The following is an 18,288-nucleotide window of genomic DNA, read 5'->3' as shown; positions in this document are numbered from 1 at the left end:
TTCAACTCAATGGAGGGTATAGTTGAAATTTGCAGAAAACCAGTATGTGCTAACATGAAGTAAACCATTTTATTATACACACCATATGATTTAGAGTCGTCAGCAACCAATTTTATGAGTCTGCTATCTAAGCACAAGAATTTACTTTCAGTAACATAGCGTTTTCTACTCATTGGAACATTAGCGTTTGCAGAACAAAACCAATTCAATGGCTGTTCCACTGTAAAAGGTACCAGGTAGGTTACTGAATTCAGGTTGCATTGGTGAATTCCATGGCATTGAGCACTCTACATGCAATATCTATACAGTTCCAGATCACCTGCAGTAGTTATCTACACTAGCTTATCACAAAATGTATTGAATAGAAAGTAAAGCATTCAACAAAATGGAGTGTATAGATCAAATTTGCAGAAAACCAGTATATGCTAACATGAAGTAAACCTTATTATTATACACACCATATGATTTAGAGTCGTCAGCAACCAATTTTATGAGTGTGCTTCATAAGCTCAAGATGTTACTTTCAGTACCAATAACTTTTCTACACAGTGGATCATTAGCGTTTGCAGAACAAAACCAATTCAATGGCTGTTCCACTGTAAAGTGTATTTGGTAGGTTACTGAATTCAGCTTGCATTGCTGTATTCCATTGCATTGAGCACTCTACATGCAATATCTATACTCTTCCAGATCACCTTGAGTAGTTATCTACACTAGCTTATCACAAAATGTATTGAATAGAAAGTAAAGCATTCAACTCAATGGAGTGTATAGTTCAAAGTTGCAGAAAACCAGTATCTGCTAACATGATGTAAACCTTATTATTATGCACAGCATATGATTTAGAGTAGTCTGGTACCAATTTTATGAGTGTGCTAACTAAGAACCAGAATTTACTTTCAGTAACATAACGTTTTCTACACAATGGAACATTAGCGTTTGCAGAACAAAACCAATTCAATGGCTTTTCCACTGTAAAGTGTACCAGGTAGGTTACTGAATTCAGCTTGCATTGGTGTATTCCATGGCATTGAGCACTCTACATGCAATATCTATACTCTTCCAGATCACCTTGAGTAGTTAGCTACTATAGCTTATCACAAAATGTATTGAACAGAAAGTAACGCATTCAACTCAATGGAGTGTATAGTTCAAATTAGCTGAAAACAAGTATGTGCTAACATGAAGTAAACCTTATTATTATACACACCATATGATTTAGAGTAGTCTGCTACCAATTTTATGAGTGTGCTAACGAAGCACCAGAATTTACTTTCAGGAACATAACGTTTTCTACTCACTGGAACATTAGCGTTTGCAGAACAAAACCAATTCAATGGTTGTTCCACTGTAAAGGGTACTAGGTAGGTTACTGAATTCAGGTTGCATTGGTGAATTCCATGACATTGAGCACTCTACATGCAACATCTATACAGTTCCAGATCACCTTCAGTAGTTATCTACACTAGCTTATCACAAATTCTATTGAATAGAAAGTAAAGCATTCAACTCAATGAAGGGTATAGTTGAAATTTGCAGAAAACCAGTATGTGCTAACATGAAGTAAACCATTTTATTATACACACCATATGATTTAGATTCGTCAGCAACCAATTTTATGAGTGTGCTTCATAAGCTCAAGATGTTACTTTCAGTACCAATAACTTTTCTACACAGTGGATCATTAGCGTTTGCAGAACAAAACCAATTCAATGGCCGTTCCACTGTAAAGGGTATTTGGTAGGTTACTGAATTCAGCTTGCATTGCTGTATTCCATTGCATTGAGCACTCTACATGCAATATCTATACTCTTCCAGATCACCTTGAGTAGTTATCTACACTAGCTTATCACAAAATGTATTCAATAGAAAGTGAAGCATTCAACAAAATGGAGTGTATAGATCAAATTTGCAGAAAACCAGTATCTGCTAACATGATGTAAACCTTATTATTATGCACAGCATATGATTTAGAGTAGTCTGCAACCAATTTTATGAGTGTGCTATCTAAGCACAAGAATTTACTTTCAGTAACATAGCGTTTTCTACTCATTGGAACATTAGCGTTTGCAGAACAAAACCAATTCAATGGCTGTTCCACTGTAAAGGGTACCAGGTAGGTTACTGAATTCAGGTTGCATTGGTGAATTCCATGGCATTGAGCACTCTACATGCAATATCTATACAGTTCCAGATCACCTGCAGTAGTTATCTACACTAGCTTATCACAAAATGTATTGAATAGAAAGTAAAGCATTCAACTCAATGGAATGTATAGATCAAATTTGCAGAAAACCAGTATGTGCTAACATGAAGTAAACCTTATTATTATACATACCATATGATTTAGAGTCGTCTGCAACCAATTTTATGAGTGTGCTAACTAAGCACCAGAATTTACTTTCAGGAACATAACGTTTTCTACTCACTGGAACATTAGCGTTTGCAGTACAAAACCAATTCAATGGCTGTTCCACTGTAAAGGGTACTAGGTAGGTTACTGAATTCAGGTTGCATTGGTGAATTCCATGGCATTCAGCACTCTACATGAAATATGTATACTCTTCCAGATCACCTTGAGTAGTTAGGTACTCTAGCTTATCACAAAATGTATTGAATAGAAAGTAAAGCATTCAACTCAATGGAGTGTATAGTTCAAATTAGCTGAAAACAAGTATGTGCGAACATGAAGTAAACCTTATTATTATACACACCATATGATTTAGATAGTCTGGTACCAATTTTATGAGTGTGCTAACTAAGAACCAGAATTTACTTTCAGTAACATAACGTTTTCTACACAATGGAACATTAGCGTTTGCAGTACAAAACCAATTCAATGGCTTTTCCACTGTAAAGTGTACCAGGTAGGTTACTGAATTCAGCTTGCATTGGTGTATTCCATGGCATTGAGCACTCTACATGCAATATCTATACTCTTCCAGATCACCTTGAGTAGTTAGCTACTATAGCTTATCACAAAATGTATTGAATAGAAAGTAAAGCATTCAACACAATGGAGTGTATAGTTCAAATTTGCTGAAAACAAGTATGTGCTAACATGAAGTAAACCTTATTATTATACACACCATATGATTTAGAGTAGTCTGCTACCAATTTTATGAGTGTGCTAACTAAGCACCAGAATTTACTTTCAGGAACATAACGTTTTCTACTCACTGGAACATTAGCGTTTGCAGAACAAAACCAATTCAACGGCTGTTCCACTGTAAAGGGTACTAGGTAGGTTACTGAATTCAGGTTGCATTGGTGAATTCCATGACATTGAGCACTCTGCATGCAACATCTATACAGTTCCAGATCACCTTCAGTAGTTATCTACACTAGCTTATCACAAAATGTATTCAATAGAAAGTAAAGCATTCAAATCAATGGAGTGTATAGTTCAAAGTTGCAGAAAACCAGTATCTGCTAACATGATGTAAACATTATTATGCACAGCATATGATTTAGAGTAGTCTGCAACCAATTTTATGAGTGTGCTATCTAAGCACAAGAATTTACTTTCAGTAACATAGCGTTTTCTACTCATTGGAACATTAGCGTTTGCAGAACAAAACCAATTCAATGGCTGTTCCACTGTAAAGGGTACCAGGTAGGTTACTGAATTCAGGTTGCATTGGTGAATTCCATGGCATTGAGCACTCTACATGCAATATCTATACAGTTCCAGATCACCTGCAGTAGTTATCTACACTAGCTTATCACAAAATGTATTGAATAGAAAGTAAAGCATTCAACAAAATGGAGTGTATAGATCAAATTTGCAGAAAACCAGTATGTGCTAACATGAAGTAAACCTTATTATTATACACACCATATGATTTAGAGTCGTCAGCAACCAATTTTATGAGTGTGCTTCATAAGCTCAAGATGTTACTTTCAGTACCAATAACTTTTCTACACAGTGGATCATTAGCGTTTGCAGAACAAAACCAATTCAATGGCTGTTCCACTGTAAAGGGTATTTGGTAGGTTACTGAATTCAGCTTGCATTGCTGTATTCCATTGCATTGAGCACTCTACATGCAATATCTATACTCTTCCAGATCACCTTGAGTAGTTATCTACACTAGCTTATCACAAAATGTATTGAATAGAAAGTGAAGCATTCAACAAAATGGAGTGTATAGATCAAATTTGCAGAAAACCAGTATGTGCTAACATGAAGTAAACCTTATTATTATACACACCATATGACTTAGAGTCGTCAGCAACCAATTTTATGAGTGTGCTTCATAAACTGAAGATGTTACTTTCAGTACCAACAACATTTCTACACAGTGGAACATTAGTGTTTGCAGAACAAAACCAATTCAATGGCTGTTCCACTGTAAAGGGTACTAGGTAGGTTACTGAATTCAGCTTGCATTGATGTATTCCATGGAATTGAGCACTCTACATGCAATATGTATACTCTTCCAGATCACCTTGAGTAGTTAGGTACTCTAGCTTATCACAAAATGTATTAAATAGAAAGTAAAGCATTCAACTCAATGGAGTGTATAGTTCAAAGTTGCAGAAAACCAGTATCTGCTAACATGATGTAAACCTTATTATTATGCACAGCATATGATTTAGAGTAGTCTGCAACCAATTTTATGAGTGTGCTATCTAAGCACAAGAATTTACTTTCAGTAACATAGCGTTTTCTACTCATTGGAACATTAGTGTTTGCAGAACAAAACCAATTCAATGGCTGTTCCACTGTAAAGGGTACTAGGTAGGTTACTGAATTCAGCTTGCATTGATGTATTCCATGGCATTGAGCACTCTACATGCAATATGTATACTCTTCCAGATCACCTTGAGTAGTTAGGTACTCTAGCTTATCACAAAATGTATTGAATAGAAAGTAAAGCATTCAACTCAAAGGAGTGTATAGTTCAAATTAGCTGAAAACAATTATGTGCGAACATGAAGTAAACCTTATTATTATACACACCATATGATTTAGAGTAGTCTGCTACCAATTTTATGAGTGTGTTAACTAAGCACCAGTATTCACTTTCAGGAACATAACGTTTTCTACTCACTGGAACATTAGCGTTTGCAGAACAAAACCAATTCAATTGCTGTTCCACTGTAAAGGGTACTAGGTAGGTTACTGAATTCAGGTTGCATTCGTGAATTCCATGACATTGAGCACTCTACATGCAACATCTATACAGTTCCAGATCACGTTCAGTAGTTATCTACACTAGCTTATCACAAATTGTATTGAATAGAAAGTAAAGCATTCAACTCAATGGAGGGTATAGTTGAAATTTGCAGAAAACCAGCATGTGCTAACATGAAGTAAACCATTTTATTATACACACCATATGATTTAGAGTCGTCAGCAACCAATTTTATGAGTGTGCTTCATAAGCTCAAGATGTTACTTTCAGTACCAACAACTTTTCTACACAGTGGAACATTAGCGTTTGCAGAAGAAAACCAATTCAATGGCTGTTCCACTGCAAAGGGTACCGAGTAGGTTACTTAATTCAGCTTGCATTGGTGTATTCCATGGCATTGAGCACTCTACATGCAATATCTATACTCTTCCAGATCACCTGGAGTAGGTAGGTACACTAGCTTATCACAAAATGTATTGAATATAAAGTAAAGCATTCAACTCAATGGAGTGTATAGTTCAAATTTGCTGAAAACAAGTATGTGCTAACATGAAGTAAACTTTGTTATTATACTCACCATATGATTTAGAGTATTCTGCAACCAATTTTATGAGTGTGCTAACTAAGCAACAGAATTTACTTTCAGGAACATAACGTTTTCTACTCACTGGAACATTAGCGTTTGCAGTACAAAACCAATGCCATGGCTGTTCCACTGTAAAGGGTACTAGGTAGGTTACTGAATTCAGGTTGCATTGGTGAATTCCATGGCATTGAGTACTCTACATGCAATATCTATACAATTCCAGATAACCTTCAGTAGTTATCTACACTAGCTTATCACAAAATGTATTGAATAGAAAGTAAAGCATTCAACTCAATGGAGTGTATAGTTCAAATTTGCAGAAAACCAGTATCTGCTAACATGATGTAAACATTATTATGCACAGCATATGATTTAGAGTAGTCTGCAACCAATTTTATGAGTGTGCTATCTAAGCACAAGAATTTACTTTCAGTAACAAAACGTTTTCTACTCACTGGAAGATTAGCGTTTGCAGAACAAAACCAATTCAATGGGTGTTCCACTGTAAAGGGTACCAATTAGGTTACTTAATTCAGCTTGCATTGTTGTATTCCAAGGCATTGAGCACTCTACATGAAATTTCTATACTCTTCCAGATCACCTTGAGTAGTTAGGTACTCTAGCTTGTCACAAAATGTATTGAATAGAAAGTAAAGCATTCAACTCAATGCAGTGTATAGTTCAAATTTGCTGAAAACAAATATGTGCTAACATGAAGTAAACCATTTTATTATACACACCATATGATTTAGAGTCGTCAGCAACCAATTTTGTGAGTGTGCTTCATAAGCTCAAGATGTTACTTTCAGTACCAACAACTTTTCTACTCAGTGGAACATTAGCGTTTGCAGAACAAAACCAATTCAATGGCTGTTCCACTGTAAAGGGTACTAGGTAGGTTACTGAATTCAGCTTGCATTGGTGTATTCCATGGCATTGAGCACTCTACATGCAATATCTATACTCTTCCAGATCACCTTGAGTAGTTAGGTACTCTAGCTTATCACAAACTCTATTGAATTGAATGTAAAGCATTCAACTCAATGGAGTGAACAGTTCAAATTTTCAGAAAACCAGTATGTGCTAACATGAAGTAAACCTTATTATTATACACAGCTTAAGATTTAGAGTAGTCTGCAACCAATTTTATGAGTGTGCCTACTAAGCTCAAGATGTTACTTTCAGTAACATTAACTTTTCTACACAGTGGAACATTAGAGTTTGCAGAACTAAACCAATTCAATGCCTGTTCCACTGTAAAGTGTACCAGGTAGGTTACTGAATTCAGCTTGCATTGGTGTATTTCATGGCATTGAGCACTCTACATGCCATATCTATACAGTTCCAGATCAGCTTGAGCAGTTATATACACTACCGTATCACAAACTCTATTGAATAGAATGTAAAGCATTCAACTCAAAGGAGTGTACAGTTCAAATTTGCAGAAAACCAGTATGTGCTAACATGAAGTAAACCTTTTTATTATACACACCATATGATTTAGAGTCGTCAGCAACCAATTTTATGAGTGTGCTTCATAAGCTCAAGATGTTACTTTCAGTACCAACAACTTTTCTACACAGTGAAACATTAGAGTTTGCAGAAGAAAACCAATTCAATGGCTGTTCCACTGCAAAGGGTACCGAGTAGGTTACTTAATTCAGCTTGCATTGGTGTATTCCATGGCATTGAGCACTCTACATGCAATATCTATACTCTTCCAGATCACCTGGAGTAGGTAGGTACACTAGCTTATCACAAAATGTATTGAATATAAAGTAAAGCATTCAACTCAATGGAGTGTATAGTTCAAATTTGCTGAAAACAAGTATGTGCTAACATGAAGTAAACTTTGTTATTATACTCACCATATGATTTAGAGTATTCTGCAACCAATTTTATGAGTGTGCTAACTAAGCAACAGAATTTACTTTCAGGAACATAATGTTTTCTACTCACTGGAACATTAGCGTTTGCAGTACAAAACCAATGCAATGGCTGTTCCACTGTAAAGGGTACTAGGTAGGTTACTGAATTCAGCTTGCATTGGTGTATTCCATGGCATTGAGCACTCTACATGCAATATCTATACTCTTCCAGATCACCTTGAGTAGTTAGGTACTCTAGCTTATAACAAAATGTATTGAATAGAAAGTAAAGCATTCAACTCAATGGAATGTATAGTTCAAAGTTGCTGAAAACAAGTATGTACTAACATGAAGTAAACCTTATTATTATACACAGCATATGATTTAGAGTAGTCTGCAACCAATTTTATGGGTGTGCCTACTAAGCTCAAGATGTTACTTTCAGTAACATCTACTTTTCTACACAGTGGAACGTTAGCGTTTCCAGTACAAAACCAATTCAATGGCTGTTCCACTGTAAAGGGTACTAGGTAGGTTACTGAATTCAGGTTGCATTGGTGAATTCGATGGCATTGAGCACTCTACATGCAATATCTATACTCTTCCAGATCACCTGCAGTAGTTATCTACACTAGCTTATCACAAAATGTATTGAATAGAAAGTAAAGCATTCAACTCAAAGGACTGTATAGATCAAATTAGCTGAAAATAAGTATGTGCTAACATGAAGTAAACCTTATTATTATACACACCATATGATTTAGAGTAGTCTGCAACCAATTTTATGAGTGTGCTAACTAAGCACAAGAATTTACTTTCAGTAACATAACGTTTTCTACTCACTGGAACATTAGCGTTTGCAGAACAAAACCAATTCAATGGCTGTTCCACTGTAAAGGGTACTAGGTAGGTTATTGAATTCAGGTTGCATTGGTGAATTCTATGGCATTGAGCACTCTACATGCAATATCTATACAGTTCCAGATCACCTTCAGTAGTTATATACACTAGCTTATCACAAACTGTATTGAATAGAAAGTAAAGCATTCAACTCAATGTATAGTTCAAATTAGCAGAAAACCAGTATGTGCTAACATGAAGTAAACCTTATTATTATGCACAGCATATGATTTAGAGTAGTCTGCAACCAATTTTAGGAGTGTGCTAACTAAGCACCAGAATTTACTTTCAGTAACATAACGTTTTCTACACAATGGAACATTAGCGTTTGCAGGACAAAACCAATTCAATGGCTGTTCCACGGTAAAGGGTACTAGGTAGGTTACTGAATTCAGCTTGCATTGGTTTATTCCATGGCATTGAGCACTCTACATGCAATATCTATACAGTTCCAGATCACCTTGAGCAGTTATATACACTACCTTAAAATGTATTGAATAGAAAGTAAAGCATTCAACTCACTGGAGTGTATAGTTCAAATTTGCTGAAAACAAGTATGTGCTAACATGAAGTAAACCTTATTATTATACACAGCATATGATTTAGAGTAGTCTGCAACCAATTTTATGAGTGTGCTAACTAAGCACAAGAATTTCTTTTCAGTAACATAAAGTTTTCTACTCACTGGAAAATTAGCGTTTGCAGAACAAAACCAATTCAATGGCTGTTCCACTGTAAAGGGTACCAAGTAGTTTACTTAATTCAGCTTGCATTGGTGTATTCCATGGCATTGAGCACTCTACATGCAATATCTATACTCTTCCAGATCACCTTGACTAGTTAGGTACTCTAACTTATCACAAAATGTATTGAATGGAAAGTAAAGCATTCAACTCAATGGAGTGTATAGTTCAAATTAGCTGAAAACAAGTATGTGCTAACATGAAGTAAACCTTATTATTATACACACCATATGATTTAGAGTAGTCTGCTACAAATTTTATGAGTGTGCTAACTAAGCACCAGAATTTACTTTCAGTAACATAAAGTTTTCTACTCACTGGAAAATTAGCGTTTGCAGAACAAAACCAATTCAATGGTTTTCCACTGTAAAGTGTACCAGGTAGGTTACTGAATTCATCTTGCATTGGTGTATTCCATGGCATTGAGCACTCTACATGCAATAACTGTACTCTTCCAGATCACCTTGAGTAGTTAGGTACTCTAGCTTATACCAAAATGTATTGAAAAGAAAGTAACGTATTCAACTCAATGGAGTGTATAGTTCAAATTTGCAGAAAACCAGTATGTGCTAACATGAAGTAAACATTATTATTATACACACCATATGCTTTAGAGTCATCAGCAACCAATTTTATGAGTGTGCCTACTAAGCTCAAGATGTTACTTTCAGTAACACCTACTTTTCTACACAGTGGAACATTAGCGTTTGCAGAACAAAACCAATTCAATGGCTGTTCCACTGTAAAGGGTACTAGGTAGGTTACTGAATTCAGGTTGCATTGGTGAATTCCATGGCATTGAGCACTCTACATGCAATATCTATACACTTCCAGATCACCTTCAGTAGTTATCTACACGAGCTTATCACAAAATGTATAGAATAGAAAGTAAAGCATTCAACTCAATGGAGTGTATAGTTCAAATTAGCAGAAAACCAGTATGTGCTAACATGAAGTAAACCTTATTATTATACACACCATATGATTTAGAGTAGTCAGCAACCAATTTTATGAGTGTGCCTACTAAGCTCAAGATGTTACTTTCAGTACCAACAGCTTATCTACACAGTGGAACATTAGCGTTTGCAGAACAAAACCAATTCAATGGCTGTTCCACTGTAAAGGGTACTAGGTAGGTTACTGAATTCAGCTTGCATTGGTGTATTCCATGTCATTGAGCACTCTACATGCAATATCTATACAGTTCCAGATCACCTTCAGTAGTTATATACACTAGCTTATCACAAAATGTATTGGATAGAAAGTAAAGCATTCAACTCAATGGAGTGTATAGTTCAAATTAGCAGAAAACCAGTATGTGCTAACATGAAGTAAACCTTATTATTATGCACAGCATATGATTTAGAGTAGTCTGCAACCAATTTTATGAGTGTGCTAAGTAAGCACAAGAATTTACTTTCAGTAACATAACGTTTTCTACTCACTGGAACATTAGAGTTTGCAGGACAAAACCAATTCAATGGCTGTTCCACTGTAAAGGGTACTAGGTAGGTTACTGAATTCAGCTTGAATTGGTGTATTCCATGGCATTGAGCACTCTACATGCAATATCTATACACTTCCAGATCAGCTTGAGCAGTTATATACACTACATTATTACAAACTGTATTCAATAGAATGTAAAGCATTCAACTCAATGGAGTGTACAGTTCAAATTTGCTGAAATCCAGTATGTGCTAACATGATGTAAACCTTACTACGATGCACAGCATATGATTTAGAGTAGTCTGCAAGCAATTTTATGAGTGTGCTAACTAAGCACAAGAATTTACTTTCAGTAACATAACGTTTTCTACTCACTGGAACATTAGCGTTTGCAGAACAAAACCAATTCAATGGCTGTTCCACTGTAAAGGGTACTAGGTAGGTTATTGAATTCAGGTTGCATTGGTGAATTCTATGGCATTGAGCACTCTACATGCAATATCTATACAGTTCCAGATCACCTTCAGTAGTTATATACACTAGCTTATCACAAAATGTATTGAATAGAAAGTAAAGCATTCAACTCAATGTAGTGTATAGTTCAAATTAGCAGAAAACCAGTATGTGCTAACATGAAGTAAACCTTATTATTATGCACAGCATATGATTTAGAGTAGTCTGCAACCAATTTTATGAGTGTGCTGAGTAAGCACAAGAATTTACTTTCAGTAACATAACGTTTTCTACTCACAGGAACATTAGAGTTTGCAGGACAAAACCAATTCAATGGCTGTTCCACTGTAAAGGGTACCAAGTAGGTTACTTAATTCAGCTTGCATTGGTGTATTCCATGGCATTGAGCACTCTACATGCAATATCTATACTCTTCCAGATCACCTTCAGTAGTTATATACAATAGCTTTTCACAAAATGTATTGAAAAGAAAGTAAAGTATTCAACTCAATGGAGTGTATAGTTCAAATTTGCAGAAAACCAGTATGTGCTAACATGAAGTAAACCTTATTATTATACACACCATATGCTTTAGAGTCATCAGCAACCAATTTTATGAGTGTGCCTACTAAGCTCAAGATGTTACTTTCAGTAACACCTACTTTTCTACACAGTGGAACATTAGCGTTTGCAGAACAAAACCAATTCAATGGCTGTTCCACTGTAAAGGGTACTAGGTAAGTTACTGAATTCAGCTTGCATTGGTGTATTCCATGGCATTGAGCACTCTACAAGCAATATCTATACAGTTCCAGATCAGCTTGAGCAGTTATATACACTACATTATCACAAACTGTATTCAATAGAATGTAAAGCTTTCAACTCAATGGAGTGTACAGTTCAAATTTGCAGAAAACAAGTATGTGCTAACATGAAGTAAACCATTTTATTATACACACCATTTGATTTAGAGTCGTCAGCAACCAATTTTATGAGTGTGCTTCATAAGCTCAAGCTGTTACTTTCAGTACCAACAACTTTTCTACTCAGTGGAACATTAGCGTTTGCAGAACAAAACCAATTCAATGGCTGTTCCACTGCAAAGGGTACCGAGTAGGTTACTTAATTCAGCTTGCATTGGTGTATTCCATGGCATTGAGCACTCTACATGCAATATCTATACTCTTCCAGATCACCTGGAGTAGGTAGGTACACTAGCTTATCACAAAATGTATTGAATATAAAGTAAAGCATTCAACTCAATGGAGTGTATAGTTCAAATTTGCTGAAAACAAGTATGTGCTAACATGAAGTAAACTTTGTTATTATACTCACCATATGATTTAGAGTATTCTGCAACCAATTTTATGAGTGTGCTAACTAAGCAACAGAATTTACTTTCAGGAACATAATGTTTTCTACTCACTGGAACATTAGCGTTTGCAGTACAAAACCAATGCAATGGCTGTTCCACTGTAAAGGGTACTAGGTAGGTTACTGAATTCAGCTTGCATTGGTGTATTCCATGGCATTGAGCACTCTACATGCAATATCTATACTCTTCCAGATCACCTTGAGTAGTTAGGTACTCTAGCTTATAACAAAATGTATTGAATAGAAAGTAAAGCATTCAACTCAATGGAATGTATAGTTCAAAGTTGCTGAAAACAAGTATGTACTAACATGAAGTAAACCTTATTATTATACACAGCATATGATTTAGAGTAGTCTGCAACCAATTTTATGGGTGTGCCTACTAAGCTCAAGATGTTACTTTCAGTAACATCTACTTTTCTACACAGTGGAACGTTAGCGTTTCCAGTACAAAACCAATTCAATGGCTGTTCCACTGTAAAGGGTACTAGGTAGGTTACTGAATTCAGGTTGCATTGGTGAATTCGATGGCATTGAGCACTCTACATGCAATATCTATACTCTTCCAGATCACCTGCAGTAGTTATCTACACTAGCTTATCACAAAATGTATTGAATAGAAAGTAAAGCATTCAACTCAAAGGACTGTATAGATCAAATTAGCTGAAAATAAGTATGTGCTAACATGAAGTAAACCTTATTATTATACACACCATATGATTTAGAGTAGTCTGCAACCAATTTTATGAGTGTGCTAACTAAGCACAAGAATTTACTTTCAGTAACATAACGTTTTCTACTCACTGGAACATTAGCGTTTGCAGAACAAAACCAATTCAATGGCTGTTCCACTGTAAAGGGTACTAGGTAGGTTATTGAATTCAGGTTGCATTGGTGAATTCTATGGCATTGAGCACTCTACATGCAATATCTATACAGTTCCAGATCACCTTCAGTAGTTATATACACTAGCTTATCACAAACTGTATTGAATAGAAAGTAAAGCATTCAACTCAATGTATAGTTCAAATTAGCAGAAAACCAGTATGTGCTAACATGAAGTAAACCTTATTATTATGCACAGCATATGATTTAGAGTAGTCTGCAACCAATTTTAGGAGTGTGCTAACTAAGCACCAGAATTTACTTTCAGTAACATAACGTTTTCTACACAATGGAACATTAGCGTTTGCAGGACAAAACCAATTCAATGGCTGTTCCACGGTAAAGGGTACTAGGTAGGTTACTGAATTCAGCTTGCATTGGTTTATTCCATGGCATTGAGCACTCTACATGCAATATCTATACAGTTCCAGATCACCTTGAGCAGTTATATACACTACCTTAAAATGTATTGAATAGAAAGTAAAGCATTCAACTCACTGGAGTGTATAGTTCAAATTTGCTGAAAACAAGTATGTGCTAACATGAAGTAAACCTTATTATTATACACAGCATATGATTTAGAGTAGTCTGCAACCAATTTTATGAGTGTGCTAACTAAGCACAAGAATTTCTTTTCAGTAACATAAAGTTTTCTACTCACTGGAAAATTAGCGTTTGCAGAACAAAACCAATTCAATGGCTGTTCCACTGTAAAGGGTACCAAGTAGTTTACTTAATTCAGCTTGCATTGGTGTATTCCATGGCATTGAGCACTCTACATGCAATATCTATACTCTTCCAGATCACCTTGACTAGTTAGGTACTCTAACTTATCACAAAATGTATTGAATGGAAAGTAAAGCATTCAACTCAATGGAGTGTATAGTTCAAATTAGCTGAAAACAAGTATGTGCTAACATGAAGTAAACCTTATTATTATACACACCATATGATTTAGAGTAGTCTGCTACCAATTTTATGAGTGTGCTAACTAAGCACCAGAATTTACTTTCAGTAACATAAAGTTTTCTACTCACTGGAAAATTAGCGTTTGCAGAACAAAACCAATTCAATGGTTTTCCACTGTAAAGTGTACCAGGTAGGTTACTGAATTCATCTTGCATTGGTGTATTCCATGGCATTGAGCACTCTACATGCAATAACTGTACTCTTCCAGATCACCTTGAGTAGTTAGGTACTCTAGCTTATACCAAAATGTATTGAAAAGAAAGTAACGTATTCAACTCAATGGAGTGTATAGTTCAAATTTGCAGAAAACCAGTATGTGCTAACATGAAGTAAACATTATTATTATACACACCATATGCTTTAGAGTCATCAGCAACCAATTTTATGAGTGTGCCTACTAAGCTCAAGATGTTACTTTCAGTAACACCTACTTTTCTACACAGTGGAACATTAGCGTTTGCAGAACAAAACCAATTCAATGGCTGTTCCACTGTAAAGGGTACTAGGTAGGTTACTGAATTCAGGTTGCATTGGTGAATTCCATGGCATTGAGCACTCTACATGCAATATCTATACACTTCCAGATCACCTTCAGTAGTTATCTACACGAGCTTATCACAAAATGTATAGAATAGAAAGTAAAGCATTCAACTCAATGGAGTGTATAGTTCAAATTAGCAGAAAACCAGTATGTGCTAACATGAAGTAAACCTTATTATTATACACACCATATGATTTAGAGTAGTCAGCAACCAATTTTATGAGTGTGCCTACTAAGCTCAAGATGTTACTTTCAGTACCAACAGCTTATCTACACAGTGGAACATTAGCGTTTGCAGAACAAAACCAATTCAATGGCTGTTCCACTGTAAAGGGTACTAGGTAGGTTACTGAATTCAGCTTGCATTGGTGTATTCCATGTCATTGAGCACTCTACATGCAATATCTATACAGTTCCAGATCAACTTCAGTAGTTATATACACTAGCTTATCACAAAATGTATTGGATAGAAAGTAAAGCATTCAACTCAATGGAGTGTATAGTTCAAATTAGCAGAAAACCAGTATGTGCTAACATGAAGTAAACCTTATTATTATGCACAGCATATGATTTAGAGTAGTCTGCAACCAATTTTATGAGTGTGCTAAGTAAGCACAAGAATTTACTTTCAGTAACATAACGTTTTCTACTCACTGGAACATTAGAGTTTGCAGGACAAAACCAATTCAATGGCTGTTCCACTGTAAAGGGTACTAGGTAGGTTACTGAATTCAGCTTGAATTGGTGTATTCCATGGCATTGAGCACTCTACATGCAATATCTATACACTTCCAGATCAGCTTGAGCAGTTATATACACTACATTATTACAAACTGTATTCAATAGAATGTAAAGCATTCAACTCAATGGAGTGTACAGTTCAAATTTGCTGAAATCCAGTATGTGCTAACATGATGTAAACCTTACTACGATGCACAGCATATGATTTAGAGTAGTCTGCAAGCAATTTTATGAGTGTGCTAACTAAGCACAAGAATTTACTTTCAGTAACATAACGTTTTCTACTCACTGGAACATTAGCGTTTGCAGAACAAAACCAATTCAATGGCTGTTCCACTGTAAAGGGTACTAGGTAGGTTATTGAATTCAGGTTGCATTGGTGAATTCTATGGCATTGAGCACTCTACATGCAATATCTATACAGTTCCAGATCACCTTCAGTAGTTATATACACTAGCTTATCACAAAATGTATTGAATAGAAAGTAAAGCATTCAACTCAATGTAGTGTATAGTTCAAATTAGCAGAAAACCAGTATGTGCTAACATGAAGTAAACCTTATTATTATGCACAGCATATGATTTAGAGTAGTCTGCAACCAATTTTATGAGTGTGCTGAGTAAGCACAAGAATTTACTTTCAGTAACATAACGTTTTCTACTCACAGGAACATTAGAGTTTGCAGGACAAAACCAATTCAATGGCTGTTCCACTGTAAAGGGTACCAAGTAGGTTACTTAATTCAGCTTGCATTGGTGTATTCCATGGCATTGAGCACTCTACATGCAATATCTATACTCTTCCAGATCACCTTCAGTAGTTATATACAATAGCTTTTCACAAAATGTATTGAAAAGAAAGTAAAGTATTCAACTCAATGGAGTGTATAGTTCAAATTTGCAGAAAACCAGTATGTGCTAACATGAAGTAAACCTTATTATTATACACACCATATGCTTTAGAGTCATCAGCAACCAATTTTATGAGTGTGCCTACTAAGCTCAAGATGTTACTTTCAGTAACACCTACTTTTCTACACAGTGGAACATTAGCGTTTGCAGAACAAAACCAATTCAATGGCTGTTCCACTGTAAAGGGTACTAGGTAAGTTACTGAATTCAGCTTGCATTGGTGTATTCCATGGCATTGAGCACTCTACAAGCAATATCTATACAGTTCCAGATCAGCTTGAGCAGTTATATACACTACATTATCACAAACTGTATTCAATAGAATGTAAAGCTTTCAACTCAATGGAGTGTACAGTTCAAATTTGCAGAAAACAAGTATGTGCTAACATGAAGTAAACCATTTTATTATACACACCATTTGATTTAGAGTCGTCAGCAACCAATTTTATGAGTGTGCTTCATAAGCTCAAGCTGTTACTTTCAGTACCAACAACTTTTCTACTCAGTGGAACATTAGCGTTTGCAGAACAAAACCAATTCAATGGCTGTTCCACTGTAAAGGGTACTAGGTAAGTTACTGAATTCAGCTTGCATTGGTGTATTCCATGGCATTGAGCACTCTACAAGCAATATCTATACAGTTCCAGATCAGCTTGAGCAGTTATATACACTACATTATCACAAACTGTATTCAATAGAATGTAAAGCTTTCAACTCAATGGAGTGTACAGTTCAAATTTGCAGAAAACAAGTATGTGCTAACATGAAGTAAACCATTTTATTATACACACCATATGATTTAGAGTCGTCAGCAACCAATTTTATGAGTGTGCTTCATAAGCTCAAGCTGTTACTTTCAGTACCAACAACTTTTCTACTCAGTGGAACATTAGCGTTTGCTGAACAAAACCAATTCAATGGCTGTTCCACTGTAAAGGGTACTAGGTAGGTTACTGAATTCAGCTTGCATTGGTGTATTCCATGGCATTGAGCACTCTACATGCAATATCTATACTCTTCCAGATCACCTTCAGTAGTTATATACAATAGCTTTTCACAAAATGTATTGAAAAGAAAGTAAAGTATTCAACTCAATGGAGTGTATAGTTCAAATTTGCAGAAAACCAGTATGTGCTAACATGAAGTAAACCTTATTATTATACACACCATATGCTTTAGAGTCATCAGCAACCAATTTTATGAGTGTGCCTACTAAGCTCAAGATGTTACTTTCAGTAACACCTACTTTTCTACACAGTGGAACATTAGCGTTTGCAGAACAAAACCAATTCAAAGTCTGTTCCACTGTAAAGGGTACTAGGAAGGTTACTGAATTCAGCTTGCATTGGTGTATTCCATGGCATTGAGCACTCTACATGCAATATCTATACACTTCCAGATCAGCTTGAGCAGTTATATACACTACATTATCACAAACTGTATTCAATAGAATGTAAAGCATTCAACTCAATGGAGTGTACAGTTCAAATTTGCTGAAATCCAGTATGTGCTAACATGATGTAAACCTTACTACGATGCACAGCATATGATTTAGAGTAGTCTACAAGCAATTTTATGAGTGTGCTAACTAAGCACAAGAATTTACTTTCAGTAACATAACGTTTTCTACTCACTGGAACATTAGCGTTTGCAGAACAAAACCAATTCAATGGCTGTTCCACTGTAAAGGGTACTAGGTAGGTTATTGAATTCAGGTTGCATTGGTGAAT

This window comes from Hypanus sabinus, chromosome 12 (genome assembly GCF_030144855.1).
Source record: "Hypanus sabinus isolate sHypSab1 chromosome 12, sHypSab1.hap1, whole genome shotgun sequence".
NCBI lineage: Eukaryota > Metazoa > Chordata > Chondrichthyes > Myliobatiformes > Dasyatidae > Hypanus > Hypanus sabinus.
Note: the sequence above shows the minus strand (reverse complement) of the source record.